This window comes from Oryx dammah, unplaced genomic scaffold (genome assembly GCF_014754425.2).
Source record: "Oryx dammah isolate SB20612 unplaced genomic scaffold, SCBI_Odam_1.1 HiC_scaffold_28, whole genome shotgun sequence".
Lineage (NCBI taxonomy): Eukaryota > Metazoa > Chordata > Mammalia > Artiodactyla > Bovidae > Oryx > Oryx dammah.
Genome location: NW_024070212.1, coordinates 51,796,410 through 51,810,593, shown reverse-complemented (window position 1 = coordinate 51,810,593; position 14,184 = coordinate 51,796,410). Strand labels below are relative to the sequence as shown.

Here is a 14,184-nt window from a genome sequence, read left to right as displayed (position 1 = left end):
TTACAACTTAGGGATTTGGTGAGCTTCTGAGAATGTTTTAAAAATTGTTTTTCACACTTCATAAAGAACAGTGGGAAGGGCCAAGGGTTTGGAGCTTAGAGGACTTGAGTATTGGTCCTGTCATGCTTCTCTACTGACTGGACTTCTCGGGACTTCGGTTTCATCCCCAGTAACTGGTGGAGACGTTGATAACAGCAACAGGATTGATTGTGTGGGATAAGCTGCATACTACACGTGATGATATTTTACCGACAGCAGTGGCTGTGTGTGTTGGGCATTTGGGAACCAGTGTGTTCTTTGTGTCTCGGAGTCTCTCTCATGGGTTGGTAGTGATGAGCTGGATGCCTGGGAGTTATTGGGAAGGTTGGCGTTGATCTGAGCTTCTCTCCTTTCCTGTTCCCTCCTTACCTGTGTCCAGAGTGACGATAATGTGGGTGTCGACTCAGTTTCTGGCCCAAACTCCTTTTCCTTGGTTTTCCCCCCTCCTACTTTGGGCTCGCCTCCAGTTTGCCTACAAAGTGCTGTTTGTTGTGAGGGTGAAGCAGGCATTTCTCTGGGCAGCAGGCAGTTACTGTAGTTCAAAGCAGAAAGCCAAGCTGGAGTAGGAGGGACAGACAGGGCTTGTTCGTTAGAATTTTGTACATTGATTTTTGAAGGAAAGAAAGGAGATTAAGAGATGACTTCTCAATAGAAATATTATGAAATGCCCTTCATAACAGAACAAAATTGGGCAAGGAGAAAGGGCTTTAAGGAATTTTAAGAAATCACTATCACTTTGAAAACAAATTCTTTTTATTTATTTATTTTTGAGTGGAAGCGCATGCTTTTGGAGCTCTTACTTCTGTGATGTCTGTGATGTATTCTAGTAGGGAGGGAAACAAAAGTTGATAGAGAATACTAACAGCTATCATCTTGGTACATTTTATGTGGTCTGCATTGGGCTGAACATATTTCCTGTTTTATGCTCAAATCAGTCATGAAGGTAGGGCTCCTTCTTTGTGGGTCCCATTTCAAAGATCATAAGGTTGAGGCTCACAGTGTTTAAATAACCTGCCAAGGGTTACAGTGCTTGTGAGTAACTGAGAAAGTAAACTCTGAAGCTGTCTGACTCTCAGCCATGGCATGAAACGTGAGTGAGATCCGGGGCCCTGCTCTCTGGGGGAGACCAGTCCACAGGCAGTTCAGTGTCCGTGCAGCACACAGTAGATGCTGTCATTTCTGCACGAGCTCATTTTGTGGACATTTGCTCAGAGGAAGGGGAGACTGATTTTGGCTGGAAAGATCAGAAAAGGTTTCACAGGGAGAAAAATAACTTGAGCAGCCCAGACTTGAACGATGAGGAAGATGGTGACTGGTAGGGAAAGGGTGGGTGAGCTGAGGGAACATTAGGGCAGTGAGTGCCAAAGACATAAAAGAAGCATGTGATGTGCTTGGGGAATGGTGCAGTGACAGAGTGAGGGATGTGGGGGCCAAGGAGGGCAGAAAAGTAGTTTGGGACACATCACAGAGGGCCTTGAGTGTCCTGCTAAGGAATTTGGACTTCATTCCGTTGCCTTTGAAGGTTATTCCATTAAAGGTTCTTGAGAAAGGAAATCATTTAGTCTCTATCGTGACTGGTTCTGGTGGCAGAGTCTAGAAGGGAGTAGAATGTCTGCAGCAAAAGTTCCCCAACCAGACTGCAACGTAGGGTCGCTTGTGAGTTTCTTAAATGTACAGATAACGGGAATACCCCATGCTACTGCCAATGCCCCCTGCCCTAGACACAGCATTTAAAAGCCTGCAGGTGATTCTGAATGCAGTCAGATAAGGCACCTCTAGCCTTTAGCTCCAGAGAAGGCAATGGCACCCCACTCCAGTACTCTTGCCTGGAAAATCCCATGGACGGAGGAGCCTGGTGGGCTGCAGTCCATGGGGTCGCTAAGAGTCCAACACGACTGAGCGACTTCACTTTCACTTTTCACCTTCATGCATTGGAGAAGGAAATGGCAACCCACTCCAGTGTTGTTGCCTGGAGAATCCCAGAGACAGTGGGCCCCCGTCTGTGGGGTCGCACAGATTCGGACACGACTGAAGCGACTTAGCAGCAGCAGCAGCCCTTAGCTCGGAGAATGCAATGGCAACCCACTCCAGTACTCATGCCTGGAAAATCCCATGGACGGAGGAGCCTGGTAGGCTGCAGTTCGTGGGGTCGCTAGGAGTTGGACACGACTGAGCGACTTCACTTTCACTTTTCACTTTGATTCAATGGAGAAGGAAATGGCAACCCACTCCAATGTTCTTGCCTGGAGAATCCCAGGGACGGGGGAGCCTGGTGGGCTGCCACCTGTGGGGTTGCACAGAGTCGGACATGACTGAAGTGACTTAGCAGCAGCAGCAGCCTTTAGCTATTCTGGGGCCAATTGTGAGTTTGTCATCATATTATCATGTGTCATCAATCTGCTTTTTAAACCTCAGGAGGGGGCCAGCAATCAAACCTTGGAGAAGATCTATTTAGGTTTTATCATTTGCTTGTTATTCTATTAAATAATCTGAGAATATCATCATTTTCACATGAATTTCCCACCCATGTCGAGAATGCACTATGGCTTTAATCTTTATGCCTTTGTGTTAAGGCATACCCCACCTTTCCCCTACCCCACACTTCTCCACCCCTTTTTTTAATTTCGAAGGAAATGGATCCTCTAGCATTTCCTTGGTGACTGTCCCTTCATCAACAGTTTCTCATGAGCTGTGGAGTCCACTGTGTGGGGCATGGTTTCTACAGAGCTAATAGTTCTTCAGTCTCTTAGGAGTTGAATGAAATGATGCTCACTTGTACATTTCCTGGGACCTAGCGTGAATTAGGCCTTCCCCCCGCCCCCCCCCCCCGAATGTCTTGGACCTCTCCTACTTCCGTTTCTTGATTTCTAAATCTACCAGGAAGGCAAACAGTTCTACCAAGGGAAAAGCGATTTCTCAACGTTAAAAAAATTAGAAATGATAATTTATGCTTAAAAAAATAATGTTAGTCCAAGTTTTTTGCTCTCTTCCCTCTTCCTTCTCCACTGTTCTTTATTCTGCCGTGTGTTTGCAAACCATTCTCATGACCTTCTGCCGGAGCGGCATATTTGTAGCAGGGCCAGATTATACATACACTACTGACTTTTTCATCTGACCTCTAAATTCAGCCTCTGAGCCCCTTCATTTCTTTGAGTTTTGCTAACAAAGTCTTCTTGTTGAAAGGAATATCATTTCCCATGGAACCTTACTGATGGTCCGTGCAATAATAGGATCATGCTTTTTGAAGTTCAGATGGAAGGCCCTAAAATCTTAAACATATCCAATTTACTGTTGCTTACTTTACTTAGTTCAGTCTTGGCATTTCAGGTCTAGAGGCGGTTACTACCCAATGGGCACTCTCAGCCCCTCCCTGAAAATTAAAGGGAGCACAAAAATAAAACCAAACTTCTTGTTTTTCTTCACCTCTCTGTTAATTTAACTGAGTCAGTTGGCTTGCCCTCATTTGCCCTTTCACAGCTCCCAAATTAATGGTATGTGCAAATTTGATTATAACAGTGTGGACAATTCCTCAGTTACTTTTGAATACAAATTGAATACTGTTCCTTGTGGTTCTTTTCTTCATCAGACTGGTAGATGTATCGGGTGTTTTTCTTTCCAGCCTGCTTAACCCCTGTGTGGATCTTGTAGCCACTGAAGTTTCAGTTGATTTGGCGATCCTGATTGTATGGGACACTGTATCAAATGCTTCATCAAGATCAAAGCAGGGGGAGTGCACTTCATTCTCTCCCCTTGCTCATTCAGTTGTGTTGGAGGCAGGCAATCCTGGAGCCTTAAAATCCAGGATTCTGGTCAAGGTAAGGAAGCAGCCCTTCTTCCCAACTTTCAGTTCAGTTCAGTCACTCAGTTGTGTCTGACTCTTTGCGACCCCATGAATCGCAGCACGCCAGGCCTCCCTGTCCATCACCAACTCCCGGAGTTCACTCAGACTCACGTCCATCGAGTCAGTGATGCCATCCAGCCATCTCATCCTCTGTCATCCCCTTCTCCTCCTGCCCCCAATCCCTCCCAGCATCAGAGTCTTTTCCAATGAGTCAATTCTTTGCATGAGGTGGCCAAAGTACTGGAGTTTCAGCTTTAGTGTCATTCCTTCCAAAGAAATCCCAGGGCTGATCTTCCCAACTTTACTGTTCTGCAAGTATATTTTCCTTTCTTTCCAGGATTCATTTATTCAGCAACATGTAACAGGTGCTCTATCCCTGACCCTGTATAACTAATGGTTACATTCTTGCTGCAGAAAAGGAAACCTCTGAGCCTTTCACTTCTCTCCTTCTGCCTTATCATGGGAGTATTCCCCATGAACTTTAATGCTGGAGAAGGCAAGTCCAAGCCAATTGTGTCTCCTTGGTAGTAAAATGTGTTGGTTAAAGGTAGATTCTCTGGCTGGCTAGGCTGCCCATGGTCTGGTATTTGCTAGATAGTATTACTTTAGGCAAATTATTTAATAGCTCTGTGTCTGTTTCCTGGTTTGTAATATGGAGGTAATGGTAGTTCTTGCCTCAAAGTGGTGTTGTCAGGAATAATTGAGTCAGGACGTGTAAAGTGGTCGGAATTTGTTTAGCTAGGTTTAGTTTAAAACTTGATGAATAATCTTTCAAAAGTTTATAATAACATTTCTGGATTTTCCAGGCACTTTGTTTCTCTTTCCTGCTGTTGGCCTTCGTCATGCCACTACAGGCAAAGAAAGGGAAATGAAGATGAAGCTGTCCAACTTTGCCACCTTGTAAGGCTCCATTTTAATAGGTAGTTGAGAATTGATATATCAGTGGACAGTGATGTGTGTGACTGCTTCCCTATCAACTCACCTAAGGCAACTTCCCAATGTGTAATAGTGCAGATATTTAGGTATTTTTAAAATCCTTTTAAGAACGTTATTGTCTTAGTAATAAGTACTATATTCATTTGACCTGTTAAGACAAATTATTTTAAGTTGTTGGATTCTTTAATATATTATTTTTTAAAAGAGAATTAAAAAAAATTTTTTTTAATAAGGAGGCAGAAATACCCACTACAAAAGATGAATAGACAAAACATGCCTTCCAAAGAAAAATATCTTACAGGACACTGTTTAGTCTACACAATGCATATCATGATCAACAGTCAGTAAATAACTCAAGGCTGTTCCTGCTCACAGTCTGTGCCAGGAGCAGTGTGAATACTTTGACTTATGTACAAGTATTTGCATCTAAGCTAAGCCTTCATGGGCCCTTGCTAATCTTTCATATTTATACTCACTAAATCACAATACATCAGCCATTGTGACCCACTTTACATATATATTTGCATTCTAAGTTGGAAAAAACATATGAAGATTTTGTCCATTACAATTTGACTGACCAGTGGATCTGTTTTATTATTTTATTAAACACTTGTCAGCTGCAACCTAAGATCAGATTGAACCTAATTTATATTGACATATTGTTAAAAATCAGTTGCCCATTGCAGAATACATTTATAGTTTACACTTTCAAAAAACTTGGCAAGGGGATGCAGTCACAGGATGTAGTTGAGAGAGAACATTCCACGTTGTGTTTTAAAAGTGAGAGTCTTCTGAGGAAAGGATGTGTAGCACAGAATAATAAATCCCACAGCCAAAATGCACCTACTCATGTCTCCTCAAGAGGAAGAACAGACCCAGGGTGAATTTTAGCTCCATTATCTACTGCTTTGAGAAAATGACTTAACACGTATGAGCTCTGTTGCTTTTAACGCGGTGGTAATGAGTCGTCCCTGCAAAGGCAGTTTTGAGAATCCAGTGAGGCAGTACACCTGTGGGTCCTATGTAAATAATACTAATTCTGCTCCAAATGTGTGTGTGTTGAAGTACACATACCAGCTCAGGCGTGTAGCCATCCTGGCCTGTGTTTCTGACTTGCAGCTGGGTCTCCCAAGTCAGGCTGCAGGTGTTCTAAGTAATGCTTTCCTTCTCAGCTTTCTTAAAACCAGGGAACTCTGTACCCAAAAGGGAGCCTAAACCATCTTGCAGGCAGACTTTTTTTTTTTTTTTGCTACATTTTTGCCATGGGAAATGATACTCTGGCTCCTTGAAAATGGCTAATAACCCTCTGTGGGTAAATGCCAATCAAGCCAGCCAGTTGGCTCTGAAGACATCTTTCTTGAAAACCATGGTCCTGGTCTTGCGGAGGCCGGGAAGTGAGTGTGACTGCCAAAGAACTCCTTCCCAGAAGAGCCTGTTGCATGTGCTACCCTGGAAGTGGAGTCAGAGACAGGGATGCCACTGTGAAGACTGCTGCTACAGAGAGACAATCTCTTAAGTAACCAGATGGCTTGTCATGTTTCTTATTTTGTTTGCAGAAAATCCTGTAATAATGGCCAGGAATCCTCACACAGAGAAATCACATAGCAGACATTTTTAATTGTCAAAGTAAGGACTTTCTCTTTGAAGATGAAGAAAGATAAGGAACATCATTTTTGGATGTGAGCTTATCATCTCCTCCTCCATACCCGTTAGTCCTGAGGAAGGCGGTCTCTTGTCACTTAATTTGGAGCTTCAAAAATGGCTTTCACACCCTTGCTGTATTCATCCATGGATTGTGGTACTTAGGGAGTGGAGACTTGAAAAATTAACCTCCAGTATTCTTCCAGAATCAGTTTTATTTTTTGTGGTGTTATTTGTGCCTACCCAGGAGCATTTTTTCCCTCTTTTTATGAGGTTGTTATTTTAATATTTTTTTCCCTACTTAACAGTGTCAAGCAAGAAACAATTTCCATGAAATACAGAAGGGGCAGGAGAATAGCTGAGCCATGGGAATGTGCGATATGATGCTTAGGCCTTGTGATGGTTAGGATACATATACGTCGGCAACAGAGGCAATCTTAGGAGTCTTGCATTATCCAGACTATGAACTTTGGGATCCATATAGCTTAACTTGATCATGTTTCCTTTGCTTTGTCTCAAGAATTTAATTTTTCTTTAGAAGTTTTTCCTTCAAGGCTCTTGGATTAATAAGTAACAGCAATGAAGGCAGGGATACCAAAAAGTATTTCAAAATAGAATTGTATCCCAAACATGGTAATTATGATTTTTTTTTTTTTTTTAATGAGAGAATTGAGAGAAATGTTGAGTTAACTGCTCTCTGTCCCCCTTCTCTCCCAGCGGGTACTTTGTGGGAAAGAAATGGCAGGGCTTTGGGACGAAGCATTAAGTTTGTGAAAGGAAATGAAAAGTGGACAGGTCCAGGATAAATAAGGGACTTCGAGAAGGAAAATGACAGCAGCAGAGGCAGAGCTGGACCCTAAAAGGGTGCTAAGAGCCCTCAGGAGATTTTTTAGTATTACCCTCATGCCACTGTGCAGACCTGAAGGATGGGAATGCATCTGCTTCTGCTCAACTCCTACTGGCACACTTGAACTGCCCTTGGCCTTGACTTACCTGCTCTAGAGTTCCCAGAGTCTGTGCTGCTGAGTAAGGTGGCAGGGAAGGTCACTCACTTTCTCCCTCACTCTCCCCCTCAAATGTCTGGGGTCTCACTGTTGCCACGATTCTTAATCTCCTTTTAATACATACTCTTTCTTGGCTTGTCAAGAGGCTAATAGCAGCATGCTATTGACAGGTGAGTGTGAACTAACTGCTAAAACAGAAGGAAATGAAAAGTGAGAGAATTTCAAATTTCATCAAGAGTGGAGTCCATGCGTGTTTCGTTCATTTTGTGTGGGTGTGGTTTTTGTTTGTGTGTTTGTTTGTTTGCCTTCTTCTTAAAAGAGCCCAGTTAGAGTAAAAGAATTCAGGGAACAAATATTAGTCAGCAGATTAGGTTCTGAACTGAACAGACTTTGTACCTTGGCATATAAGTGGCTGTCCCATAACCTTCTGAACTTTTGCCACTGAATGATTCTGAAAAGGCTGACAGAGCCAGTGGTAGATAATGGTAAAGAGCACGGTGTCCTCTGCTTGAGTTATCAAGGTACATATAATTCAGGTGGGTAAGGAGCCCAGCTAGTGTGACGGAGTGATGGTATGGACTTGCAGGCTCAGTGGGAGACAAAGGGATGGATCATGGATAGTCACCGGGCTTGATTATTCCCTGAGAATTCATGATTGTTTTGAGAATTAGAGTGTAGAGGAAGTGGTGCAGACTTTATACTTAGAAAAGACCTCTCCACTTGACTACTTTTTAGCTAAGACATCGGGATAGATACTTAACTTTTCTGACCCAGTTTCCTCAACTGGGAATGTGAGAATAGGACTTTTGCAGATCTATTGGGAAATATTAAGATTTAAGGGAGTTTAAAATGAGATGCTAACACTGAGCAGGAGCTTAGTGTCCATCAGTTTCTTTCTACTTCAGTCAAAATTGAACTTTTCATGTAGAAAAATCATTCATTATATACTATTCTCCATGTTGAGTTTTGAAGCGACAGTAACTTTTATTTAAGCCATCACCTTGATGATAAAAGAAGCTGTTGATCAGAGACAGTGCTTTAAGTGCCTGGCAACCTGATAGATTCTTGGGCAAGGGCAGGCACAGTAGGGATGAAATTGTTCTCACTTGCAAGCCCAGAAACTGGGCACTGAACACTCCTAGAGCTGGCACACTGCTTATGGCAGATTCTTAAACCATTTGTTAGCAGGACCCTGAGGTTCACCTAAGTTGGAGGGTAACAAAATGGACATAAACCCAGAATTTGGGAACGGCTTAGTGATTTGTACACCCAGAGAAATACTTGTTTTTTGGAAGAATGCACTATATGCATTCTTCACTATATGATGATCTTTCATGTGGAATTGGTATATATAAATATTAGGACACTGTGCAGCTAAGGGTCTCAGTAGAGAGGGAGCCTAGGAACCCAGAATACTTTTTTTTTTTCTTCTTCTTCTTTTTCTGGCAGTTCGTGTCTGCTGCAGGCACGTTCTCCCGTTTGAGTCAGCCAGGCGCAAGACAAGTCTTTTCCCATCCTGAAGCTCTTTAGGCTGCTGAGCTGGAATGGATATACGGAGATGTGACTCTTAAACTTTAAAACCCAGCTTCCTCTCCCTGGTAAGGATTGTCTGGTCTTTATACCGTCCCCTCGTCAGATTTCCACCCCCAACCCCCACTCCCGCCCCGGGGGCGGGAAGGAGAGGAGAGGAAAGGAGGAACCCCTAGGCAGGCAGGCAGGCGGACAGCGTGGAGTTGACTTAGGTAGCGCGGGGAGGGGAACCCAGGCGGGGGCTGGAAACGGAAGGGCTGCCAGCGCGCCGCGGGCGAGGCGGCCGGCAGGGGGAGGCCGGGCCGCGGGGCGGCCACCTCGCGGGCCGCCGGGGTGGCGGGTCGCCCGCCGAGGAGAGTGCTGGGGGCCGCCGACCGCGCGAGGCGGGCGGCAGCGGTTATGCAACCCGCAGCCCCCTCGGCCGCCCTCCCCGCCAGCCTGCCTCCCTCCCTGCCTCCGCTCGGCCGGCGCTCAGATCTCTCCCGTTCTTTCTCTCCCCTGTGTGTTTCATACAGGAAGTGCACGGCCGTCTGTAACGTGCTGCCGGGTCCCAGGATGGAGGAGTGAAGCCCCCGCCGCATCGCGCCGATCCCAGCTCTCGGAGCCCGCCAGCAGCCAGTCCCCGGAGAGGAGAGCGCCCTGAGGGTGCAGGGTGGCCGCCTGGTCCAGGTGCGAGGCCGGGTCGTGAGCCCGCGGGCTGGGCGCTGGGCTGTCACTCAGCCGATCTGCAGCTCCGTGCTGCAGCCTTACTCGCGTGCATTTTCTACACTGTGCGCCCCTGGCTGCTTGCTTTCTCGGAGGGTCTCTGCAAACTCTGTGGCTGTGCTCCCGGCGGGGTGCAATGGACACGGGCGTAAACGCGCGCGGCAGCACGAGGCGCCCGGGGACCTGCCCTGCTTCCTCACCCACTCACTCTAGGCGGGAGCTTTCCAGGCAGGACTGACTGTGCTTGGGAGGCTTCCTGAGTCCTCAGCTGCCCTCTCCTCCCTTGCCTGTCTTCCTCCTGCCGCCTGAAGCAGCGGCTCTTTGTTCTTCACTTTGTTCCCTGGGCCGGGGGTTATAAACAGTATTGTGAGTGGGTGGGGTGGGGACCTAGGGGCGAAAGAGGATGAGTTGAGGGTGATGTGTAAGGTGGAGAGGGAAGCAAGAGTCCTGGTGTCCAGACTCAGAAATCCTACTTCTTCAGCCGGTGTACCAGAGGAGTCCAGGCTCTTTGCTTTCCATTCTGGGAGAGCCAGACTGTCAGGACCTAAGGGAATTGGTGATGCAAAAACACACACCGGAAAGGTAGTGACCAAGAATGAGGGGCAGCTAGTTGTGAGATGTTTAGTCTGGTGTCTGGTTTGTTAACTCCTGTCGTGGTTTCTTAGCCAGGCTCCCTTACTGAGACAGAGGTACTTTTAAAGGTAGGAGCCTGACATCTTTATTCATTAAATGCCATTTTTCATCAGAGTAATACTGAGAATGAGTTTTCTCAAATTCACCAGGTAGATTACAGTTCACATGCTTGTCTTGCTCCATCTCAGAAGTGCAGAGGTGAAGAACAAAATGCTAGATAGAGCAAAGGTTGGTTTTCTGGGCAGACTTTCTGCTTCTTCATTTCTCTGGCAGCTCCTCTCTCCTGGGACTAAATCAGATGGACTTCTCCCCACCCCTCCCCCAGTGAAAGCCCAGCCTTGTTTTCCTGCCTTTATTTATCTGTCTGGTTGAATTCCAGCCTTGCAGAGGGACACCAGGGGAGGTGTGATGGTTGAGAAGAGTCAGTTTGGTAGGAAGATTGTAGCCTCAAATTAAATGTTTGAATGATGTTAAGCCAGTGACATCGTCTTTCACTTTCTTTTGGAAGAAGGGATCCAAGCAAATGACTGGAGGGAGAAAAAGGAGATTCTGCAAAGAGGGGTCTCTTTTTGTAGCAGGGAGGGAAAATGCACAATCGCGGTCCTGTGTACACTTAGCCCCTTCATCATATTGGGCACTTGAGCTTCCTTGGGAAGCAGAGCCTAAATTCATGATGTTCTATGTTCATCATACCCGCCCCCACCAATGCTGAATTTTTTATAGTAAAACATATTTATTACATAATTGGTTTTGCTTTGAAAGGAAAATCTTTGGTAGTTTCTCAGCCTGGTAAATTTGTACTTTCCCCTCCCTTCCCCTTACTTTTTCTTTTTAGCAACATGGAGGTAATTTGAATGATAAGATCCCATTATTCCAATAATCCTTCAGAACTTTAATCTCTTAAAATGCAGCTGCTTTGAGCATTGTGATATTATCAGTAATTGGTATAACTGTGTTAGCATTAAGTAACCAAGATACACTATGAGCACTGAGCAATTAATTTTATCTTTTTCTAGATAGATGTGGACTTCTTAAATTTGATTTTCTTATGTCTGAGTTTGTGCCTCTTCTTGCCAAATGCATCATGAAATTAAAAGTGAAAACAAGTCATTAAGAGAGACTCTTGAAAGGGAAGACCTGTTCAACCATTTGTCTCTATTTTTTATACCCAGGTATATTCTTGGCCCTCTGGTTCATTAATTTACTTGAGGACTTTCCTCAGCATCTGTCATTCCGTTTCAGGTAAAATAGAACAGCCTTTGTGACCTCTCAAACTTATCCCCTACTTAGGAACAGGATTTATTTCCACTCTAGTGGAATTTAATAATAACTAAATAATAACCCAGAAATAATAATACATGGCCTTTAGATCCTCATTTTCTGTTTGTTGTTGTTTAGTCAGTAAGTCGTGTCTGATTCTTGTGACCCTATGCACTGTAGCCCACCAGGCTCCTCTGTCCATGGGATTTCCAGACAAGAATACTAGAGTGGGTTGCCATTTCCTTCTCCAGAGGATCTTCCTGACCCAGGAATCAAACCCAGGTCTCTTGCATTGGCAGGTGGATTCTTTACTGCTGAGTCACCAGGGAAGCCCCCTATTTTCTGTTTACAGAGAGCATTTTTCTCTATCTCATTTGTAATGTATTTTTTCTTTTGATAGTCTGAAACAGGATTCATTTATTCCATTTGATGGAGAGAAGAAACTGAGGCTGATAAAATGTGACTTGTCAATGGTCATAGTAGTAAACGGACATGCTGGGACTTGAACAGGGGTCTTAACGATTTATAATGCTTGGCTCCCTTGAAATCTGGAAAGTTGCTGCCTAAGGCAGAGGTGGCGGTGATGATTCAGATGACCTTTCACCTTTCTAAAGGAGAGCTGATAAACACTGACTTGAGATTAACTTTCCCTGAATCTTTAGGTCTTTTCCCATTGTTCTCTACCCAGAGTTTAAGAGGTTTTATTGTTTTGGTTTTTTTCCATCTTTTACGTTGACACTTCCTCTGTGTTGGTGACTTGATTTAGCTGTGTTTGCATCTTTGTGACTTGCTTTCTGCTGCTATAATTCTAATGGCAGTTTTTAATTTACAGATATCTTGTCAGGTCCTAGTTTGAAAGGTCAGATTAGCATATTTTAACTTCTTAGAATTAAGAAAACACTTCTGGTTTACCCTTAGGACACAGTTTACATCCCAGAAAAGAAATGATAAATTAATAAACAATGTGTATGACTCTCTCCACACCCCATTATCCTGCATACAGTGTAACTACCTTACATAGCCCCCTAACCTCCCTATCCCCAATTCACGATAAGTTACTGAAAAGCTTATATTATAGAAAGACATGGCCAAAGCCATATACACCTTATGTATTAAATATTTTTGTAATACTCCCTAGACAGAAATGTTTATTTTTCTTATTTTTGCAGTGTTTAATGTTGAGGCTGTCTTTAGCTAGGATTTTTATGTTACACTGAGAAGAATATAAATTAAAATTTGGAGTACGTTTTCACTGGGAAATGCTGGATAAAATATTTTTTTTCTCTTGAACATTTTAAGTATCTGTAGTGATCTATAACTTCCCCTTTGTAGAGTTGTGTCAGAGCATCAGGAGAAGGAAGAGAAGGTGGAAGAGGGGGGAGAAGAAATAAACTGAGTGATCTTTTCCGTTTTAAGGGAGGAATGGAATGATACATGTATATTTTCTTAATACACAATGCAGTGCCTTTTCTATCTTTGAACGGTTGCAATGGCTTGTGAACTAAGAATGAAAGGGTAACTACCTTTGATGTTAAATGCCAAGGGAAAGTTTATGGTCAGGAGAGGACTGGGAATGAAGATAAATGTACATTAGGATTTTCAGTTTTTTGAAACTCTCTCTCTTTTTCCTTCATGTCTATTATAAATACAAACTGTCTTCAGTTAGAAATCGTGAACTTTAAAGCAGTGGTTCTCAACCCTTATAAAAATTGGGACACTTTTATTTAATACTAAAAGGTTTTAAAGATTTTTGCTTCTTTAGAGTTTTCTTCTCATTTCTGATGATTGCTAATTTTTAGTGACAGTGTTACTATTTAGTATTACTTAACTGGATATGTATTATAAAGAACGACCACAGCATCTTCCATATTTGTAAAATAGTAGCCCGTGTATGCAGAAAAGGCGATGGCACCCCACTCCAGTACTCTTGCCTGGAAAATCCCATGGACTGAGGAGCCTGGTAGGCTGCAGTCCATGAGGTCTCGAAGAGTCGGACACGACTGAGCGACTTCACTTTCACTTTTCACCTTCATGCATTGGAGAAGGAAATGGCAACCCACTCCAGTGTTCTTGCCTGGAGAACCCAGGGATGGGAGAGCCTGGTGGGGTGCCCTCTATGGGGTCACACAGAGTTGGACACGACTGAAGTGACTTAGCAGCAGCAGCAGTTCATGTATGAGTGAGACAAGGGTTCAGTATACAGACCTCTGCCAGGATCCTAGAGTCCATAGGTTGGGAACTGAGGACCAAAGGAAACAACTGCTCCAGGCTGAAAATGCCAAAATGGTGATGTATATAGCATGTTAGCCATCAGGTTATAAAGATTCCCAAGTAGAATTTTTCCTCTTTGTTGAAAGTTCAGTAGCTGATGTGTAAAATCCTGACTTTCGATCTGATCTTGTTTCCAGGTTAATTGTTTTCATGGTCAAGCTTTGAGGTCCTGCAGTTACTCAGTCATGGATAGCTAGAGTTCTTCTAAGCGTTCTCCCGACATTGTCCAACATGTGCGTGTGTGCATACTAAGTTGCTTCCTCACGTCTGACTCTCTGCAACTCCATGGACTGTAGCCTGCCAGGCTCCTTTGTCCATGGGATG

General features: G+C 44.0%; 1 protein-coding gene across 3 annotated transcripts in view; it reads left to right on the top strand.

Moving 5' to 3' along the window:
* The window catches only part of LRRC8D (leucine rich repeat containing 8 VRAC subunit D), a 137,343-nt gene that overhangs the window by 12,200 nt on the left and 110,959 nt on the right, over nucleotides 1–14,184 (top strand). Inside the window, exons 1-3 of one of the 3 annotated variants that reach the window (XM_040232357.1) lie at nucleotides 4,507–4,780; nucleotides 6,373–9,059; nucleotides 9,507–9,660. The exons of 1 other annotated variant lie outside the window; for it this stretch is intronic. The gene's annotated coding sequence lies outside the window, so the exon portion shown is untranslated. Of the gene's footprint in view, nucleotides 1–4,506; nucleotides 4,781–6,372; nucleotides 9,060–9,506; nucleotides 9,661–14,184 lie in introns of those variants that run through there. One more of the 3 variants, XM_040232358.1, reaches the window with a different exon arrangement.